Below are 23,512 nucleotides of genomic sequence, written 5' to 3'. Positions count from 1 at the left end.
TTGTTTTGTGTTATGCCACAGTACAGTACTACAGTGCACTACTGCACTACAGTTTGCTGCTGCACTGGGTATAGCATATACTGTATATATACAAAGTGAACTGTCCAGTGAGTGGTGCCTAAAACGCAGGTTCAATACGCGACCCAGGCACGTATTTGTTACATTGATATAGGAACATATTGCTGTGTTCATAATTCAAATATTCGAGGAGTGTTGCTAACAAGTTATTGCTCTTTCGTGTCGGAAATATCCCCCCTACACCAAACCCAAACCTATCTGACAGTGTTAACAATGCAAAAGTGATATATAAAATGCATTTGCTGATGCCGCGCTATCTTAACTTCCTTATGGATTTGTGCTGTTTTGCTGAACCTGTTTCACGGGTTCGCATTCGTGAGTTCCATACTGCTCCAATGCTACATCGCATGAGCAACTGAGCAAACTCTTTGAATTAGAAAACCCATGCATATGAAAACTGTATATGTGTCGACAATATTCAAATGCATCAGCTTTCAATTTCAAAAAAACCTTGCAGCATGTTAAAATTGCTGTGTTGAAACAGAAATATTCCTCAGTCATAATTTGGTTTGGTGGGGCAAAATTAAGTGCTTTAATTAATGTTAAAATTAAAAATTCGAGTACCTGTGGACCTGCAAATCATATAACTTTGTGTGTAAAGGAATAAAAGTTTGTGGGAGTTTTACTGGCGAGGGAGTGTCATTTTCAACTGGGGAAAACTGCAGGATTTTGTATGTAGGTACATTTTTTGAGTTTCGCAGAAATGTAGGATAAAGGGTGCTGCACACTACATCTGTCTGGTGGATGACACAGAGCATCCTAAAATGCAAACTTTTTTTTGGTCCTGAAATGATATTTACTTACATTCTCACTGCTAGTCATAAGTATACTCTCCATATAACCATGTATGTGACAAATAAAATCTTTAATCTTGAATGCATCATTTTAATAATATTAATATATAATGCATAGTTTTTAAATAAGTAAAATGTTTATTTCCCAAGAGAATGAACAAATTGGTGTTGATATATATATTCACGAATCGATGTTAGACATCTCAAAATTGTCCCTGTATACGGTGAACTCAACTAGTTTTACATGCTATCCCATTTAACCAGTTATATAAGCAGTCCCTGTCCACCTTTACTACTAGAATACTGAGTGTCAAATTTAGTTCCAGTGGTTTATGAATTATTTACTATGTGCCCTGCAGGCTTTCTTTTTCCATCTGTAGCCAGCAATGAACATGAAATAGCTGTGAGAGATGGAAGCAAATGGTGAGAACACAGAGCTGTTGAGTCACTAAAACTTTAGGTTATTTATTTATATTTATGTACACATCTTATCTTTTTGGCTGGTTGTGACTCTGGCCCATCCTGTGGGCCTGTTTTCAATATATGTTGCAGGCTTTCATTGTTTTTGCTTGGTCACGTGTTTAAGCTCGACAGAATGTGCTAGATTGCCATGAGTTGTATTTATTCTCATTAAAAACAAATCTCAGCTGAAAGCATCATGCATCATGTTTTGGACTCTGCGACCTCTATGAATGAGTGCCTTCCTGACTGCAAGTATAAACTGCACTGAATGCACTCTGTCACTGTTTTTTAAACAGCTTTCCCCATTTCATAGGGCTCTCTCTAATATGAATAAATTTATTATGCACCTTACTGACGTTAAAATGAAAATGTTAACTTTCTACAAAACACATTTTGGGCAGATTGGCTTTATGGCATGATTTGGAAACGGCATATATTTTCTCTTCAAATATTTTTATCTCTATAACATACCAACTGGATTTCTTTGTTCTTTTAGCTGTCTAAATTTCTCTTTAATCATATGTTTAGTTCATACCCTTTCTAACCCAGACTACTAAAACATTTCTCATATATTCTCTTTGATGTTATCGGGATTGTGTTCTCAGTGGCGTTGCCCTCGTCCTCAGCTATTTTACTTCACTACACTGAAATCTCAGTCTTCCTGTCACAGATGCTGCCTTGAAATGGATTTTCTTCATGTAAAGAGCGGTAAGCACTCTTCTCACTGTAGGTCATGGAACAGGTATGAGAATTTAAGCATGCAAATATTCAATAATAATTTTGGGCTGAACAGAAATGTCTCAGCACAATACATTTGATTTACGCTGAAAAGCTGAGTCATTTTAGCCGATTTGATTTTGGTAGTTATTAAAGCAGCAGTTTTGCTTTAGGGTTCAGATTTACATATTGGACATCAAGGTGGGACCTAGGACATTATATGACACAACATTAACAAAAAATAGTATATAATATTGAAATTCTTATTAATATTCGGGAATTAATTTTCATAAGTTATTATTATTAATAAATATTATTGGAAATATTAATACATACATTTTGCATGAACTGCATGAATCGAAGAATATATGCAAAATTATTAATATGATGTAGGCTGAATGGGAAAGCCAATTTATTTAGATTTTCTAACTACACACCAGATTTATATGGTTTTTTTTGCATTATATTGTTTTCATTTAACTATCTCTGACCATATTTTAGATTTTTGATGGAAAAAGTTGTATATAAAAAAAATGTTTTTAGCGGCATAACCCATATGTTTCATTTCTAGTACTTTGCTGTACATTTAGTTCATAACAGCACTGCACTTAAGAAATTACTTTAACTATCACCTTCCACACTTACTTTATTATAGCGCAAGCATTTTGTCTTTAAAAAAGACATATGCTTCTCTACTACAAATACTTCACTGTCCGATAAGACACCATATTGCATTATGCATTTGGTGTTCATTATTTGAATGAGGGGATTTATGTGAAGCTAAATACAATCACGCACTGGTAACCTAACTCCTAACATAATCATTGCAGTAAACCTGTAAGCCAGTGGGAGGTAACATCCCTGCCTTTCTGCCTTGTATTAGATTAGAACCTATTGGTTTGCAGGAATCAAGCGGCTACAAGTTATCAAGGCACATCAGATTTCCAAGTCTGCACTTAACCATTGCAACAGAGTGGAAAAAGATGCCTTTACTATAAAACCGGAAAGAGGTTGTTGTTTACATCTTAATATGACTAAAGCACACTTTTTAGTGGGACAGGGGGGAAAACAATCAAGCGAAATTCCAGAAAACTGGGATTATGGAAACACATGCTGCTGTAAAAACACATTCCCGGTTTCGCTTTTTATTTAAATAACAGCAAATTTGCATGTCTAGTTGAATTGAATTGTCTTTGGAGACCTTGAATGGTGACAGGCAAGAGTGTGTGTAACAAGTTGTAGAGCAATTTGTGTTGGTTGGTTTGAGTCCTCAGTGGGGCAAGATTACTACTTCTGACAGGTCCAAATAAAGACAGATTGAATAAACATGTTGGAACCACATCCACATGACCCTGGCAATCCAATCAGATATCAGCAGCATGAATGTGCCTGTAAAACATACATGCATGGATGCATTCAGAACTTAACTCCTTTTGGAAAGTTGTGTTGGCTTTAATAAAACCAATAAGTAGTATTTTTTCAGAATGGCCCCTTTAGCATGAAGTGCTGTAAAATTGCTTTTCAGCTCTGACATTTGAGTGGCACAATAGGCAAATTGCCATTTTATATTACAGCTGGACGAAAGTGTTTCACAGATTGAAATGCAGAATTGTGGCCCTGACCAAATTGGCATGGAGTTTGATGTGTGACCGTCCCTCCTTTTCTTTGTCACACACATCATCAGCCTGCAGCCCCTTCCTCTCTTATGCCTCAGTACATCCGATTTGACATCTTGCTTTTGTTTGTTTTTCCATCCACAGCCATGAATCTCCTCAGTCAATATCATTCTAACTTTTAACTTTCACGCTCTCATGGCCTCGAGCATCTAAATCAATTGTCAGATCATTTTGATAAAGATGCAATCAGATCTCTCAAGTGGGCTTAAAAAAAAGGTAATGCCTTGAAGAGAACACATATTGGAGAGGAATGGTCTGGCAGTAGTATGAATTGATGTGGGTATTCATGCTTTTGTTGATAACAGCAGATAAATATTGGATAACAGTCCACTGTTGCACTTCTCTCTTTCACTGAAGCAACAGTGTCCCCACTTTCCTCACAACAGAATACAAGCAGCTATAACTTTTTGCTGTAACTTTTATAAAGTTATTATTTTTATAAAATTATTATTTTAGGTTTTGTTTTAATAAAAAAAATGACAGCAATGTTGGGAGTCTTAACAAAAACTGGATTTTGAAGGAAACTCTAATAGGAACCTGAGGTAGGACAGGCTTTACTTCCCCAATTATCGGGCAAGGATTAGACTTAATAAACGCTCTATGAACTTGATCTTTTGCTGTGCAGAAGTGAAAGGCGTTTCAAGTCTGCTAAGAGCGCACGGACAACATGTTCTCAGATATATAGTAAATCTATCCAGAAAGGATGATAACGTGATGGGACATGGAAAGGAACCTATGTCAAACAACTTTAGGTTTAATGATTGCTAACTTACTGTACAAATCACATACCAAATGAATAAAGTATTTAGTTATTATTATCTTTTTTAATTATTCATGAAAGTGCTACTTGACAGAACACGGTTATACACGTTGCAAATATAAACCGTAAATTCAATACAGGTTATTTAGATGTAGAAGAGCTAATTTAGTCAGGAATCAGATTACACTACTGATTGTGCGATATTCTCTGTGGCACAGAATAATCTAGATAGATGCTGGCCTCTTAGGGGGTCATGCAGTGTGTAATTGAAATACCATTGCTGCCCTTTATCGTTTTTTGATTTATTTTAAAAAAAAGAACCTGCCAGTTAGTCATTAATTCTGGAGTTAGTTAGACTCACATGGGCTGCTGCATTTTTATGATTAGCTACAAATTAATACTACTCATGAGAATCATTCATTTCAGGACTAGGATTGGTGTTGTGTTTGGTATGTCATAAATTTGCTAAAAAAAAAAAAAACAATTAATGATTAATGGTCATTCGCTTGTGTGAAGTTCCTTCTTGACTTATTGTTACAATATGCGTACTGTGTGTTTTTTGATTAACTGCCTATAAGTCCCATTTGTTCATTGTCATCGCGCTATTGACGATTTCAACCAGTTAACCAATTAGATACATTGTTTTCAACCTTTTCTAACTCCTACTATTCAAAACGATGACTCACAAACACTTTCTGTCAACACATTTGTTGCACTGTGAATGGTGGACGATATTACCTTGAAACACTTTCCTCTTTATCAGCAGCTTTCTATCTTCCCTGAAAGTAAGATAGGAAGAACATGATACGTTCCTGAAATTGACCTGATTCAAGAAGGAATCTGCACTACTTGTAGCATGGTAGGACTACACATTATCGGCAAAACACAATCATAATTCAGTTTCCTTTGCAGTAGTTGGCAGTGGTCAGCCTCAGAGGTATTTTGGAACAACAGTTACTATACCTCATAATATACCCTCAGTCATTGCACAAGGTTTTGTCTAGTATGACATCTCTGTGAAGCTATTCCTCAGGTACCCAGCTCAGTCGGGAGTGCCCTACACGGTGTTTCTCCTAATTAAATCTTGCTCCTCGAATGAACAACGCTGATGTCCAGTGTTTTTGTTTTTCTGAACGTAACAACAGCCAAAAATGGTTTACAACAACGGAATATCTAAAATAGAAATTTGCGTCAGATTTAGGTATCGAAAACGGGATTTTCGTTGACACAGACATCCGCACAAGAAGATACGAAAGATATGTGAGGTAGATTTAAATGGTACACAATATTAAAGTCTAGATCTAATTAACTTTGTGGAGTGCCATTGAATAAAATCAAACGGCAAACCATTTGAGTTCATAGAGTACAGTATAACTACAAACAAAGTCATTAATTTCTCGATACCGCAGGGCGACAGTGTTTTCTAACGTCAATCTTAGAGAATAAGGAAGGAAGTAAGTGAAACAGTTAGCCAAGTACGGTGTGAAGGAATTTTTGCGCCTCTGCATTTCACATGCAACAAAGCTGGAAAACATAATTTGTGGATTAAAACATACGTGTATTTCCATCTCTTTTGGCAGACCAGTTTTGGAAGGTGTCCTAAGGAACTGTACCCAGTAATGGTAACAAAGTTCATTGGTGTTCTGGTGATGAGGTTTGGCAGCTCACGGTCTACATTTCAAGTCACCACACCAGAGGTGTTGCAGCTGGATTATTAGCATTGGCTTTATGCAGGACCCAGAACCAAGTTAACACTGACTAATATTAATACATTTCATTTTTGAACCTTGCCTTATAACACAGAAGGCATTGTTCATGTTAGAATAGAAAAGAGGTGTCAGATCCAAAACTGTTGCTATAAAAGTTAGAAGCACAACAATTCCTTAGAATATCACTATATGTCTTAAACATTAAGAATTTGTAACCAGTTCCAGTACTCATTGGAAATGACTCTAAAGTAGTCAAACATGTTCATGTAGAAGTGGGTGCCCTCAATACTTTCTTGGCTAGTTATAGTAAGCTACACTATAGCATATTGAACATGGTGGACTTTAAAGGCATACAGAACATGGCCACAAAAAATATTGGCGACCCATTGGTAAATATGCATCAAAGCATGCTGTGAAAATCTATACTGACATTAGTGCATGTACTTTTGATCTTTTATTTAAAAATTCTCAAAAATCTAACCTTTCATTTGATAATAAGATTTAAAATTGAGGGGGAAAATATCATTATGCGAATAACTGGTTTTTCTTTAAAGACACACCTCGCCACAATTAACCGGGGCACGCCTTGGGGGGTATATTCAATACTTTTTGAAACCTTTATTTGCCAGTTTCACAGCTCTTAATTTTTCTCCTATAATGCCGATGAGGGTTTATGAGAACACCTGGCCGGAAGAGAATCAGAGACCCATTCCTTCATCCAGAATCTCTCCAGGACCCTTCAATATTTCCCAGCTCCATGTTGTTGCTTCTTCTCTTCAGTTTCACCACACTCATGTTTCTATAGGGTTCAGGTTCAGAGGACTGGGAATGGCTATAGGCAGAAGTCTTGCTTTTATGCTCAGTGACCCCTTTTTTTTTGTGTTGTTTTGAGGTTTTGTGTTTGGATTATTTGTCCAGGTTGGAGGAATCCAAAAGTGGTCCCATTATAAGATTTCTAACAGAGTCCAGCCATTCACTATTGATTTTTTTTATCTGTTGGTATTTGACAGCGAATCCATGATGCCATGAGGTCTCTAAACAAGAATGTCCAGGACCCCATCAGAAATATAGGCCCACAGCATCAAAAAATAACAGGAGTATATTTCATTGTACAACATTGGTGGTACTTTTTAATCCCTGTCGTTCACGCAAACCCCATCTTGAGTGTTTGCTGCTGCTAAAAAAGCTAATTTTCTATCTGACTATAGAAGCCATCCCTGTGTTGAAGTTTCGGCAGTTGTGTCTGATAACTGAGGTGTTTATTATGCTGGAGTTTGGTTTTTGGATGAGCGAGGGAAATTTTTCTTGAAACCCTCCAAACAAAAAAAAAAGAAAAAAAAAACAAAAAAAAAGCCAAACAACTGTTGATGCTGTTACTGTAGTGCTGTTGTTTGACAATTATTTAAAAAAATTTTTTTTGTTTAGGGTTTTCTGACCCCGAGATCTATGGTTCTGCAATTCTCCAGGCTGTGGTCCTTGTACGATGTCTTTACTCCACTCCAAACTCTGCTTTTCAATGTGCATTAGGACGATATAGACACAACCTGGCCTCCTCTTCCAGGCAGTTTCGCTAACAACATTTTTCCTGTTTGATTGGAAAGAAATTCTTAATTATTGCCCTGAATGGTTTGGAGAATGGGAATTGTCATTTCGCTCTAGCTCTTTTTGTTAAGCCACTTCACTAATTTGTGAAGCTCAATAATACTTTTGCTGCACCATCAGAAATATATTCTTTAGGTTTTTCATTGTAATGGATGATTAAGGGGATTTGGGCTTTGTTTTCCCTCCTATTTATATTTTCTGGGAAACAGGAAGCCATGGCTGGAAAAAAATTTCATATTCATAATCACCCTGGAGGCTTAAAATTGTGAATATGAATGGGAATATATATTTTCAGAGATATTTTACTCATAAGAATTTTCTCTAGGGATGCCAATAATTGTGGTCCAAACGTGTACTTGAGAAAACACACGTATTTCATAATGCTATTTACTCCCCATTTTAAATTTTTACTATCCAATGAAAACTGGTTAGATTTTTTGTGATTTTGTAAAAAAATAAAAGATTAAAAGGATTAACAATGCAGATATTTTGGCCAGGGTGCTGATATTTTTTGGCCATGAGTGTATGTCAAACAATCTATGTATATGGCTGAACGTATGTTGTCTAACCAACAAAACACAATAACAGTAACAATCAACAACAACATATAAAAACAGATAAAAAGGGAGAAATTGCTTCTGTTTGGTAGATGTGTCACTTGTGAACAGTTTAGTCTACATCTAAAAGCTTTCAAAAATTTTTTGTCAAGTTTTCAGATGGTCTGTACAAATTTCTGGTGAAGACCAGATAAAAGCTTTGGTTAAAAACATATGCATTTTTAAGGATCAAACATGTCTGAAAATCGCAGACTTTGAAGTCAAAATCAATTTGATGGTGCAAGAGAGTTTAAGGGAAAACCTGCAAACTGGCATTCAAGATATATTGAGAAATAAGGTGAACTGACATTATACATAAGATCAGACCTACCTGTGACAGCAAGCACAAAGAATAAAAACCCGCAGGCCGCTTTCAGGGGATGGACCATGTCAAACATAAGAACATAATATTTAACGCATCGAATTTAAAGTTGTGAGTTCAACATGTAGTTTGAGGAAAGGACTTTGTAGGGAACTTATTAGGTCACAGATGATTAATTTTACGGACATCTGTGTGTGCTGTTGGTGAGCGTGTTCGTTGTGGAGTAGTTTTCTAATCACCCTTGAGTGAAATGGCAGGATCTGACCCATTAACCGTAGTCAACTAATTTTAGTTTATTCCTTCATCAGGCAATAGCATAAGTGTCCTTCTTGAAGACGTCCCTGTCCAGAGGGACCACAATAACACAGACCAAAGAGGAGAGTGAAAAAGGGCCAAATGAAAACAGTTTTTTGCATATGGTCCTTTGGGTTTGACTGAGATTAGAGAAATTAGAATATTCCTAATGTTTGGCACAGTAACCCCATCAGTGTCTTTGGGTCTTTGGGAAATTAATAGAGTTACAAAACAGACCACCAGTCTCAAATTAGGTCTCCCTTGGCAGAAGTGGGAATTCTGTTTTGATGGGTGGAAGTTTATGGTTAGGCACACAGCCTTATAGTCCTGGTTTTAAGACAGTCACTTGTTCAGGTAACTTCATATGTTTGTGTTCTGACTTTTTTAGAGAAAGACTATGGGGAAAAAAAGAGGGACAAAAGTTTCTAACTAACAATTAAGAATCAATAAAACATCTCTCCCTTGTCCAATTTGTATAATTAGTGCTATCATCACGACTGTGATTTTCATGCCTAGTGGTTTTCTCAACACATTGTTTATTGGCATGATGAATGTAGGATGGATGTGACATGATGGATATATCTTATCCCTACTCATTTCCCTCATGTCACAGGGTTAACAGCTTTTCTAGAGATGTTTCTCTAGAGAAACATGTGCTTCCTGCTGTGAAGACAAGTACATGCAAAGTAGTCTTAGTTCAGCAGCATTTGGTTTCATCTTATCTCAGGTACATTTTCTCGGATTATCCAGTTTCTTTAGTTCAACCTCAGGATTGCTTAACAATGTTTGGACAGCAGGAGTTTATATGCAAACCACTTAAATTATATGTAATTAAATTACAAGTCTTTCCAAAGTGTATAAAATATACAATTTCACATAAGAAACACTGTACTTAGCAGTGTGAAAAAATATAAAATTTAAATATAATAATATATGCAATTAGATAAGTCCTAAATACACATCAAGAATACAAATCCAATATTCTGTTATTTCACATACATGTATTTTTTTGTTCTTTACCTTGAACTGTATTTACAATCTAAATGATTCAACAAACAAAATGAGAAACTACCACAACAAAGTCAGAATTTCTTACTTAGCGAAGGAAAGAAAAAGAATTATTAAAAAACAAGAATAATGGTAGATTGCGACGGGAAATGGAGAGACATTTTGCTATTTTGTATCAGGGATGAGGGTTTAGAGTCAACAGAAAGATGGACAAGAGCACAACTAAAAATGGTGTGTATTAAATTAATGTGTATAACTTGCAGCAAAATCATAGGGGAGAAAAAATCATGAATTTAAAACCAATTGAAATCTTCACCTGTCAATTATTGTGTTTTGAACGTAAAGGCCTTTGCTAATAAATAATCTCTCTTACTTTTTTTCCAGATTATAAACAAATATAATATTCTTCAGATCAGGAGAATAACTTGGGGTAAACAAACTGCACACATGTTCCCCGGAGTAACATGTTCACACCCGCCTAAAGCCCTTTGTCCTCCATCCTCAAACCGTTTGAGTAGCGAGACGATGGCTATGGTCACACAGTATTTCCTTCGAATCAACGGCCTGTTCAAATTTTGGCGGGGTCATTGCATTTTGTGAACAATGCAACAAAAGAAAGTGTTTATACATGTTAACATACACATACATAACTGGGCATTACGTACATATATGCAGGATAATGAGGCGAGAGAAAACAGCATTCCCGACATCCATCTGTTAGTGCGCAGTGAGAAAGGCATGTACGAGCCTCGGCAAATAAGAGTAATACTTGAATTTTACAAATTGGTTCTGTACACAATTTGTGTTGGAGGGTGTTGCTGTGAACATCCCCCTCTTACCAAAGGGTTTTCATACAAATTGGAAAGTGGTTCATTATTGACACATATTATTCCCCTTGCGCATCAAGTGAAGTCTAAGCTTAACCAATACCTGGACTGAACCTTAGGGACTATTGAGTTTCCCGGCATTGGTTTTGAAGGAGTCCTGTTCCAGGTAGCCATTTTGAGCAAACAAAGATCATGGTAAATTCCCACTGGTATTACTTTCAATGTCTTAATCATTTTCATGTTAAAGCGACGTGGCCCAGCACCTGGTCCACCTCCTCAGAAGAGGTCCCATTGGACTTTGAGCGTGGCACGTACTCAATATCAATGTTGTTTTTATGTTTGCCTTTTCCTCGACTCCATACAAACAGGAGCAGGAAGCAGAATAGAACCACTCCTAGGAATGTGAAACAGCCCATGGCTGATAGAAACTAAGATAGTCTTTAGGTCCAAGCCAAAGGGTCACATTGGGGTGAGGTTGGTACCCATTGGCACACCCCCACAGTGGCATTGCTTGTATCCATGTAATGCTGGGTCCTGTTGGCCATACAGGCGAGCCCAGACTTTTCACTGACCAGTGATACCATAAGAGTGTCATTGCCTGCCGTGTTAGAGGCCACACACATATACACACCGTCATCCTGAACCTCTGCTGCCTTGATATCCAATGAGCCGTTGTTGTGGACTATCACCCTGCCATGGCTCCTGTTGGTCAGGTGCACTCCGGCGTGGGGTTACCAGGAAATAGTGGGTCGTGGGGAACCCTCTGCGCTGCACGGGTAAACGGTGCTGACTCTGTCCCCGCCTCCACAGGACACCATCTGAGTCCGGTTTTCTCGGATTTTCGGCCTTGGTGCAGGTCACGTAATTAGGATAGCAGGGTCTCTTTTGAAATCCTTGAAGGGGCGTCCGTGCAATTCCTCCGGCGAGTGCTGCATTCAGGCTGGGTGTCACAAAAGAAATGGAAATGACGGCTTTGCAGCAACCACCATGAGTCGTCGGCAATCGCACACCAGAGGATTGTTGTGATCAACAGCACCTCTAGGGCCTCAGGAGCATGCTGAATACAACCCTCCTCCAGGGTATCAAGGCGGTTTGTGGGAGACATTTAGCGAACGGAGCCAGCGGAGTAGCGCCCTGGAAAGCATATGGTTCGATGGACAGCAGTTTGAGACCCCAGCCAACCTCAGCTCACGCAATCGCACCAGGTCTTGAAGCAGGCCACCCTCCACCATCCGGATACGACTGTAGGAGAGGTTTAAGGTGTGTGAGGTAGGCAGGTGGCGAAAGAGCCTGGTAAGGGAAAGTAGACAGGTTGGTGTTGGTAATAGAAACGCGTGGTGAGGTTGTGAGACCATGCAGAGAATTAGCAGGCGACCAAATCTAACGATGGCCAGTTGTCGATCTCTAGGTGACGGAGGTGGAAGAGCTTCTTGACGGAGTTAGGGGTGTTAGAGAGCTGATACTGAGCGTAGCGCATATGTAGGCAAATCACACAGGTTGTGCAGGTGGGACAGGGTGGCATCTGGTGGGACACACCATCCCGTCAAGTTACAGCGCCATCCCAGCGTTCAGGCTCTCCAGTGACAGTAGTCCCAATGAAGGCCCGATGGGAGATGTAAACAAGCTCATTGTCTCCAACTTCTAATGACCTGAGGTTCAGCAGGTCCTGGAAAATATAGTCCACCAGAATGACAACTTTGTTGTCAATGATATCAAGGTTTGTCAGGTTGGGAGCCGGAGGCCGGGAGAAGAAGACCTAGAGAGAGGAGCTTGATACGGTTGCTCTTTAAGCTCAGTGATGTGGAGCTGTGTAGAGTGAGTTGAACGAACCCTACCCCTCCGGGCTCAACGTAGGCAATGATATTCCCCCTCCAGAGTCCAGTTCTTCTATGTGTGGATAGACAACAAAAGTCCTCAGGGGTTGACGGCCGGGAATGCCCGATTCTTGCTGAGATCAAAGGATTTCGTGGATCTCAGTTGGGACTCCATCAGGGATAGCGTTGTAGCGCTTACGGTGGCAGATGACAGAGCGGCTCGGGGCGGAGCACTCGCAGCGAGCGGGGCAGGCCAGAGTGGAGCCCCTACGAACACGGCCACCAGGGCCAGCCCCAGCAAAGGCTGCCAGCAAGACACGGCTGTGTGCAGCATGACTCGATTCAAACAGTCCACCATACTGTCATGGCTCTGAAAGAAACAGAAAAACAAAAAGTTAATATGTGAACTTTATTGCATAGAAGCCATAAGTAATATACAGTTAGCATCTTTAGCAAAATAACAATAAAAAAATATAAATAAGGTACTTAATCCCATTTATCAATACTGGTTAGTGTCTTGTAACATTATATGCACAACATGGATTCACCTAAAATGGCAGGAGACACCACTCAATGGACTTGATATAAATTTGTTTGTATTGCACATAAAAAAAAAACTAGCTGATCAGTGTAGCCATGCTCATACAAATGAACACTGCCTCAGTTCTTGCTTGTGGGTTTGTATGATGCATGGATTGATTCCTTTATTGTTTTTCACATGAATTCACAGCCCTAGGGGTGTCCTGCTGTTTTTTATCTTTCTCAGTTGGTTCAGTAACTTTTGAAACATTTGGGACTTTCTCGCCATTGCATATCTGTGTGGTTTCTGCAGTTTTCCTAAAGCTGCTTTTTAAAATCAAAATCATTTCACAAAATCTATTCTCATTAATAGTGTAGTACACAGCATTTATACCTATTTAAAAGAGCTGTTCAAGTAATTTTGTAATTCATATTCATTAAATGCTAATTTAATTATAAACATTCATAGAGTATTACTTAGAGAACAAAGACCATAATTTACACAATAAACTTAATTAACTTAATACATTCTTAGTTTCAAAGTGGACAGCCAGCATAAATTATTTTGGTGTTTGACAGATTTTGTTCATTATGTCTACAGAAAAAAAACATTTGCTTATCGGATTTAGCCTTGAACATAAAAAACGTTTGGTACTTTATTTTTTCCTAATTTCCCTTAGAACTTTCAAAGACTATACATCTACATTAATCATTTGTACAGCACAAAACATATTACAGACACAAAGACAACCAAGGATTATAGTGATTTCCAAACTGCACTCTGGTGCATCATAAATATAATAGTTGGAGGGCACAATCCACTGGTGCAGACAGCTTACAGATGCAAGTATGTAGATTATTACAAAGGCGGAAAAAAGATGAATAAATGAGACCTCAGAGGTTAATAAAACACATTTACTGCTTTTTTAGACATTCACCTTAATATGACCTTTGTGCAAGACTCAAAACAAATCATAGAATCATATAATTTCTGTCCTGACATAAACACTCACATAAATTCAGAATCTATGTATGTGAGCCCACCTCTAAAAGAGACTCTGACTGCATTTTGAAGCCAAACACAATAGCCAAGTGACAATGAAACGTGCAACTTCTTGTTTTTGAACCACCTGTACTGTTTATTTTAAACTTGTGACCTTGATGTTGACCTCTTTCTGTTATCACTCTTAACATGTTGCTAACGGTTGTCAGATATTATTCTCAGACCTTCATAAAGCCTTTGATTTTAAAGTCAACATGAAAATCAAAATCAACCTCCGTTTACTTGTCTGTGGAACCTGGTAGTCTTCATACTCTTCAAAATATAATAAATGATGTTATGGCTCATGAAACAACTTCCTATAGTATTCTTTGAAACAACCTTACTTCTTGGCTGATATCTTGTACTTTTTTAACCCACCCTCTTACTCTACCTGGCTTTATTGTGGTGACAACCACCTGATGGACAAAATAAAGCCCACCCTCAAATAGTTCTCATTTGAATATCCAGTTTAATTTGGGAATTATAAATGCAGCAGGCATAATTGGCTGCTAGGGCTGCTGGGGAGCTGTTAGCTGTTAGAGACTTTGAGCAAGTACAAGATATTGGTGCCATGTTGTTTTATAAATGCAGCAGGCATAACAGCATTCTCAGCATCATGTGAAAAAAATCTCACTGCAGTCAAGTCACAGTGGTGTCTGCCTGTGTGTGCATCAGCAAAAACAAGCACTAACACATGATGCATGTGGAGACACTTTCATAAACATCCTGCAGTGTGACTAAAAGTGTGCATGTTTGTTTGATTGTTTTATGTAAATATGCAGTTTCACATGAAGTTTGCACTTGCACTGCATCTGGTATGAACTTACTTGAATTGTGGATGTGCTTGTCAATGTTTGACCTCTAGAGGGCAGGTTTGCATAATAGGGCAATTCAGAAAACCAGGACATAAGTTCATAACAGATTTAGTCAACGAGTGCGATTTATTTTAAGTGTGTGTCATTTGTAAATTTATACAATATTTAAATTAACTATAATGTAATTTGAACATGAGTTTATGAGAGCTAGATTAAAAATTAACATTTTCCTGCTTATTTGTAACCTGTGCACTGTAAATTCTACATAGGAAATTACAATACAATAAATTAAGAGACAATATATCATCTAAATGAACCCATTAAAAGAAAAAAAAACTTCCCTGCAGCCTTCAATGAACAGTACAACATGAAACTGAATGTCAGGAATGCATAATGAACTAGAGTTTAATGACGTACCACCACGCATAAATGTTTTGTTCCTACGCATTTGGCAAAGATAAAACAATGTGATGTTCAAGTAGAAAAATGCAAAAACTTAACGATGAGTAGTGTGTAAGTGTGTGGGTGTATGCTGGGGGAGCAGACAGATTGTGAAACAGGTTGTGAAAAGTGCACGGGCACAGCAGTTCATCTGGTTGTGTCATGGGCCACACTAAATTAAAGAGAGAACAAGAGAGTGCAGAAGACCCCGCAGGCACAAAAACACAGCTTGGTCGAGTTTTTAAAACATGTGTTTATGCACTCTCATTATATGACGCAGAAGACGTATACATAGGTTAAATATATATGACAGTAGTTTACCTGCTACCAGAGAATGACCCAGTGAAACACAGCAAAAACAGAAAAAAAGAAGAAAAAAAAAATATTACAGTGTTATAACTGTTCCTTGTTTAGACAGAGTGTCTGGTTTGCCCTTACCAAAATATATGCTACTCATCACAAAAAAATGAATTTGGTGTCCTGTTTATTTCCTGGCTTTATTAGCGTTGCCATGCTCTTAAAACTAAACAGAATAGGAAATAAATGAGACAGTATGATTAGACGAGAGCATATTCTCCCTGTATAGTAAGCCTATGTTTAGATTCACCCCAATGAGCAATTTTGAAGCATTAAGCTTGTGGTTGACACGTGTCTCCAAGAGAGCAGCTGGCTCACAGTGAAGAAACGCAAACCATGACATCACCCCCCGTTTGTATTCAGGACGTCTTATTAGATGACAAAATTAGTCTTTCTTCCTGCTAACATAAACATACACGTAGAAACTGACAGACCATGTAAACAAACAGATTTACACATCCAAAGACACTTCCACATTTATCAGCAATTTGTACCTAGGTTAACCTTGCACTGATCTATTGGCTAGTGTCCCCCAAGCTGAATATAGATGCTTCTTTGCTAGCTATTCAATACCGTATTGATCGCCACCTATCTGGGAGAGTTTATATCTGGAAGACAACTGGTTTTTGTCAAATCCAGTACAAAAAACACATTTGTTCTGGGATCATGCCTCATGATAATAACCGCATTTTTTCAAAATCTCCGGTGGTTGGGATCGGCTAAAGTACAGCATTCCACACAATGTTTGGATGATAATTTTGTAACGCTATAAATATAATGCTATTTAAATAAATAAGTAGGATTGGGTGGTGTGAATTAATCCACTGGGTTTAGATTGGACTATGAAAAGTTCTCAGTATCTCTGCTGAAAAAAAAAAAAAAACTAAACTGGTCTTAGCTATCTTAAAATGATCTCCCAGCCTGTCTAAGCTGGTCTTCACTGGCGGCACTACCTGTTCTCCCAGACTCCAAAAGTGCTCAAAACCTCTCTAAAACAAGCCAACAGATCACCAAGCTAGGAGTCAAGCAAACCAATTTGTACAAACTAGTAAAAGGTATTTCCTCGACAGGAGAGGTTGAAAAATAAGAAGTATTGGTGACATCAGCTGAAACTGAAAGTCATTATGATTAAATTTTACGAAGACAAAAATTTTCTTTGGCTTTGGAAAAAAATGCAATAAATAAGGCGCTCACAAGATTTCGCTCACAATTGCTTCATAATAACATGTATAAAGAAAAATAAATAGTGCCAATTTTCATATCATAACGTTAAAGCTTGACATAATCAGTGCATTAATAAACTTGCAAATAAAGTCTATAAAATATCTAACTTAACCTTTTTTCACATGAACATGACTCATGTTCTCTTCAATAAGTGATGATGTGTTTTGCTTGCCATTCAATCTGCAAATTCATTTTATTTACTCTTCTATGGCGCTTGACATGTGAATGCATGCCTGTTACAGAGAGAGGGAGAGAAAAGATAGCATTTAAAAACCTGGGACATGCATTTGTGTCCCGACTGGGCTGTGATCGCTTAAAGTGTGTGAATGGTTCTCCCTGGCTCTGTCAACCAGACTAGAACCGAGTCTAATACCCTTACATGCACTCTCCAGCATTTTCCGGTCTTTTAGCCCTGGCAGTTTTAGGCTTTAGATAACAAACTGGACTCCTGTGCAATCAAGCAAAAAATGTCATTTTAAGTCAGTATGTGCTCTATCTCCACTCACAGACTATCTTGGTCCTTCTGATGTGGACCACCCCACTAATATGATGGCCACACCCTGCAAGAGCCCTCTGGATATATTTTGTTTACTTCACCATTGAGAAAAGGCTGATCGTTACATTATATCTTCAAATGGCCTGGAAGTGAAACTGGCAAAGCTCTGGAGAAAAAAATTACACAGAATTTTAACAGCATAATCATGCGAAAGAGATGAGGGTCAGCGTGTTTTGCATTGCAAGGTCAACTACCATATATAAAATATTAATATATAGTATATATTCCATTAATGGCTTTTACACAGTGGTTTGCCTAAGACTTCAATGGGAAAAACTGTAAGGCCAGATACTGTCTCAGTTGTTTTTTCCACTATCATTAGCGCATATACAAACAACCACACCTGACCTCAGCTAGACATGAAGCTTTAGGGAAGAATGAACAACCACTCACCAACAAAGATGTGTTAGAAGTTACAAGCCTAAAATAGCAACGTGTTTTTTTTCACCCTTTTCAACCTTTCAGTTGTTTTTTAGAATGACAACAAGTAAAACAAAGGGCAGTGAGATTTCCATCCTTGGTGCAGCATAGCGTGTATGATATAGGCTTACTCCAATACAAACACATATGGCATGTCACAATGATGTTCTGTTGTTCTAGGTTAAAAATATGGTAGTCAAATATAATCAGCATTGGCCATGGCTGTCTTTCGTTTGCCAGCTCCTGTCCCAGCCAGTAAGCTCAGTGTCACATCAATCTAATTGTGACTGTTATTAAATCATTGCTTTATAGTAAGAGTTCTCATATCTTCAACGATGCTACCCTGAAGGAAAGATGTAATGAAACTACAGAGGTTAAAAACCGAGGAAGGGTGATGAACTACCTATCCCTGCACCATTTTAGTGGCGGGCTTGTGTGATGTCATCACAGCCACTGGTAACGAGGAGTCAAAGAAGAACACACTCAAAAGCTTTCCCCCCTGCAGATCATCTGGATGGTGTGATACTCTGGAGATCATAATTCAAATTGTGTGTTCATCATCGAGGGCCGAGAACGGCTACACAGTAGATTTGCAGTTATAAGGGACATTGTGATGTCAAATCAATAGCCACTTGCTGGATGGTTCGATAATGTTAGTATTTGAGAAACACTACAGCAGGCTGTACCCCAAAACACCATATGCAGTGGTTAAAGGAAGTGCACAGGAAACCCCAGTTGCGCCCCTGACCAAAATAAATCCAATTTCTCCTACGAATTGATTTCAGATTTACAAAGTGAGTTTTCCCACAACATAATCCAGAATCACAAACAACCTCTGGCACATAAAATGAATAATCAAGACAGATTGACTAATGCCGGAAATGACACGTTCATGGATTCCTAAATACAAAACCATTCAATGCAGGTTTGACTGACAGGCCATGGGGAATGCCTTTTAATCCAAGATAATCCTCAGCAAAAGAATACATTTTACTGGATTTGTTTTAGCGAAAGGCTTTGTAAACACAACTAATATGTTTTCTAATCTATGTGTTTACTGACTCTTTACTTTTTAAAACACCAAATAATCTATATTTTAAATAAATAAATGAATGAATAAAATAAATGAATAAATACATACAATAAAATACCACGCCCAAAAATTTAGAAACAGTATTGCAATACGATACTACTATATAAATAAAATTATAACGAAAGCATGTCCGTATAACAACAATAAACAGTACAAACCACACACACACACACACACACACCACACACAAAACACACACAAAAAACACAAACAAAAACAACACACACACACACAACCAACACAACACAACATTCTTTATTAGAACAGAACTGATGGGATGGTTAAACTGCATTATCTTTTGATGGACAGCTTTCTAAAAGCTGTCTCTGACCTGGAGTTTTCATGATTATCTGTTTGGTGAGGTGACTTCATTACTGGGTAACCCAAAAAGCCCCGAAGAGGCAATTTACAGGTTTTTCACCACCCTTGTGAGGGGCTCAACTGCGGCCCGCAGCACAATTGGCTGCCCCCGATGAGGGAACTGAGGTGGGATCAACAATCTCTGGATGTGAAGAATCAAAGGCAAAATCTGAAAACCCCACTAATTATGCAGCGGACCAAACATACAACTTCACACAGAGCTCATCAGGTCGGACGAGATTGCATTAATTAGTGATTATTAAAGCAATAGAGGAGGAGAAACGCTTCGCTTAGTTCTCTCCACATAGCACATTTGTTAATAGTGCAGCCAAGAAGTAGAGTGAAACTCAACTGCCATTTCCTTACACTCATTCTTTCCTTACTATCCGGTTCAGTTAAGCCTTCAAAACGTTGAGTTTTTTTTAATAATACAATTTGTGCAATTTGTTCATTGTGTCAAGCATTATTGAATGTTGTCTTAGTTAATTGGTTTTAAATAAATAGTTCCATGAAAAAATGAATTGATGAAATTAAAAAAGAATGATCGAGTTTAGCATGCATTCATATTTAGAACTCAACAAACAGTGCCTCACGTTTGGCTACAATAACCTTTTTGGCGGCAAAGCACCGATTTCTTTTATTTAATACATAGTGTAATTAAAGTCATTATAAGTACTTAGGGATAGGGCGGCAACATCTATAAACAATCAATAAAATTTATAACAATCGATAATGAAAATTAGGGGGACAGATATGTTGGTATGATTTTGATTAATCATGTTTGTGTGCAAACGCTAGACAAATCACTTTACAGTACAGAGTGGAATTTCTGACAGCAGCTGCTATGTGGAAAAGTTGCACAAAACATGGCTATGCCTTGTCATAAGAATCCTTGATATTATTTCTAGAATCAAGTCTCTCCTAAACTAAGACTTTACTTCAGTAAAATTATGTGTGCATATTACTGACTAATATAAACATTTTATGTGTAAAATATAGGTAAATAAACTGCTACCACAAGCAATGTATTTTTATACACTGAAACATCTTCCACTACTCAAAAATTGCTAGTAATTTACACCAACACAAGTACAAAGAACCAGCCAATAATATTTCAATTAAATGCAAAACTTGTTAAAGTAGAACAGCTATATAATTTCTTGTAAAATGTATTTAACATTGAACAGATTCAGTGAAAAATGACTAATATCAATTTAAAACAGACGATGCTACTAAACATAATTTCTACAATTCGGCTCAGTCTGTGGAGCTAGAAATCCCCAACCTTTTTAAAAATACCAAATAAACTCAGCCTTTAAAAACCCTACAGGTTTTAACATAGTATCTCATTTCATGTGGTGAGATTATTGAACTTACTTACATTTATGCTCACGGCCAGAGCTTTCTTTCTATAGGGAACTACACTTAAGCAAAAGTTCCCTACAATATTACTCCTTTTTATATAAAGAGCCTGCTGTGAGACTTGGAGGCCAGAGTGAGGTTGAAACACATTTGTAGGTTTGTCTCTCTAGGAAGTCCTAAACAATGAGAATGAATGGCTTCTGGGAGCCATTCGACCACCATTCAAAATGATAAAGTCATAAGCATATTTTCCTCACGGTTGCTCAAGTTAATGTAATTCATAAAGTTAATGTGTTACATAAAATGCTGTTAAAAGGATACACACACAGTAGCAGCTGAACTGGTGGAGGGAGCCAGATAGAGAAATGCAGAGTGCATGCAATATACTTCTGACTTGAATTACCTTTTAAAGGTAATAGTCAACACTTGAATGCTTGGCACAGCTGGACCAGCATCACAGGCCCCACACAAGTCACCTTGCACTCTGTCTTAAAATTTGCATTGCTACAGTTGCAATTTGGATAAGTGGAGGGCCCTTATCAACATCATGGCTTTCTCAGTGCTCATTGAGAGAGCATATCTGCGAGATACAGAAAGTACAGGACGGCACTTCCCACACACTCTGGTGTTCCTGTGACTTTCTGATAAAGTAGTAGAAGATCAAACCCAATGTTTTATTGTGAGAAACTTTTATATATTTGATACATTAACCTGACTATAGCTAAACATTTTAAAGACGTCTAGAGCCTGCATTATTTTTTCTTTTCGGTATTATTATTAGCAATATTGTTATTATTATTTAAATTTGTATCTTTAATTTTATGATTAATTATATAGAAATTAGTAAAAAAAAAAAAAAACGTCACACCACACACACACAACACAAAAAGGAAAACAAAAAAAGAAGAAGCTTTAAAGCATTATTCATATCACCACTTTTGCTAACAGCGTTTTCAAAACAGGCAAAAAATCTGTACCATTCAAGTAGAAAATAAAACAGTTCCAAGGGTGAGGATGTCAAAACATTTCTGAAGGTTAAAGCATTAAGGTGTATCCTCAAAGAGGTGTCCGCTATAACAATGAAAAATGAAGATATAGGTGAGGAGAAGGCTAGAACAATTGTCCAATGTAATAGCATCTAGCACAATCAAGCGGTTATGCCAATATTTCCTGAAGGTATTGTAAAAGCTGTTTCTAATTATAGACCAGTAACAAAGCCAGCCAGCCTATCCAATACTTCACGAAAATCTAAAAAAGGGAGAGGGAAGCAGATGCCTTCTGTTCTCCAGCGTGTGGGGGGGGGGGGGGGGGGGGGGGGATACTTTGGAGTGTCAGCAGGAAGAAACAAACAGCAAGCGTGTGTGTAGCCAGTTGTGGTCTCCAGAGAGGCTGGGGCCGTAATGGGAAGCGGAAGTGTGCGCGTTATCAAGTCAATATGCGCACACTCACTCGCTCAAGAGCTTTAGTCATGAATGTGGGGATATAGACTATATTAGGAATAGCTCAGGGGTGTATGATCACAAACCACTTGACTTTGCCCAAACAAGAGTGACAGCACATGAAAAACTGACAACCTCCCCACGTCCCAGAACAAAAGTAGTACAGATGAACCTGATTGAATGCAGTAGATTTTGGAAAGTTAGGATAATGACAGAATAAAGCCTGTCATATAAAGCATTCCCCCCTTCCCCATAGGATTTATGCATACATGTGAGAAGATATCTTTCAAATGACATCTTGTAAGAGTATATGAAAATTACATTCCAAAGGAAGCACTGCAAAAATAATGAAACTAGAGGCATCAAGCATTAATGATGCTTCAAAACAACAGCTCTCAAGTTTGTCTCCTCAAAACAAAGCACCAGCTCCATCTCTCTACCTCTCCCACATCCTTTACTCAAGACTAAAATGAGAAACAGCCAGTTAGATATCCAATCCCAACCAGAGGCCATGAATCATCGCTATAAGATAGTGAAAAAGATTCAGAGAAGCTCATAAGCAATGAAAAGAAGAAGCAAGCCATAACAGCCTTTTTCGTCTCTTCATCACGACCGAGCAGAGTGGCCTTGACAAAGCCCACACTAGTCCCAGCTGGGAATATAGCACAAACCACAACTGGTCCTCCAATCTCTCTTCTATCTATTATCTAAATTCTATCTATTCTATCTATAATATCTATTAGCTATCTATCTATCTATCTATACTTATCATAGAAAGAAAAAAGCAATAAGAATAATAATAAAAATAAGTTTATTAAATTTGGAGCTTACGTATTGAAGGCATGCCGGTGGAAAACCTTTTTTTAAACCATATAAACATTATTTATCTGATAGAATTTAAATATTTTCAGGGATTCATGGTAAGCTCTTTAATAACATTAGGAGTCAATGGCTCTGCTTCGATTTATGATGTGTTTCAGGCTGAAGTTGGGCTGAGTGTCTGTGTCATCTTTTTTTATGGCATGTTTGCTGGCATTAGAGGACACTCTCTATGCATAATCAGTCACTGGAAACAGAGATTATGGCATTTCATTTGAGAAGCCATTACAGTAAATACAGTTTAAATGTCTTCAAATATAGTCCATCACAGCCATGAGGACAGCTGTTTTTTTCATGATCCATGAATAATAGATATTGATTGTATCAGTAAGCCACATGTCTGCTG

General features: G+C 37.8%; 1 pseudogene; it reads right to left on the bottom strand.

Annotated features, from left to right (window-relative positions):
* Positions 1-22,892, bottom strand: part of LOC109102383 — a 31,752-nt pseudogene extending 8,860 nt beyond the window's left edge.
* Positions 22,893-23,512: the final 620 nt, after the last annotated feature.

The sequence above is a fragment of the Cyprinus carpio genome, chromosome A13 (genome assembly GCF_018340385.1).
Source record: "Cyprinus carpio isolate SPL01 chromosome A13, ASM1834038v1, whole genome shotgun sequence".
Lineage (NCBI taxonomy): Eukaryota > Metazoa > Chordata > Actinopteri > Cypriniformes > Cyprinidae > Cyprinus > Cyprinus carpio.
The sequence above is the reverse complement of the archived record's forward strand: the minus strand, read 5'-3'. Positions and strand labels throughout refer to the sequence as shown.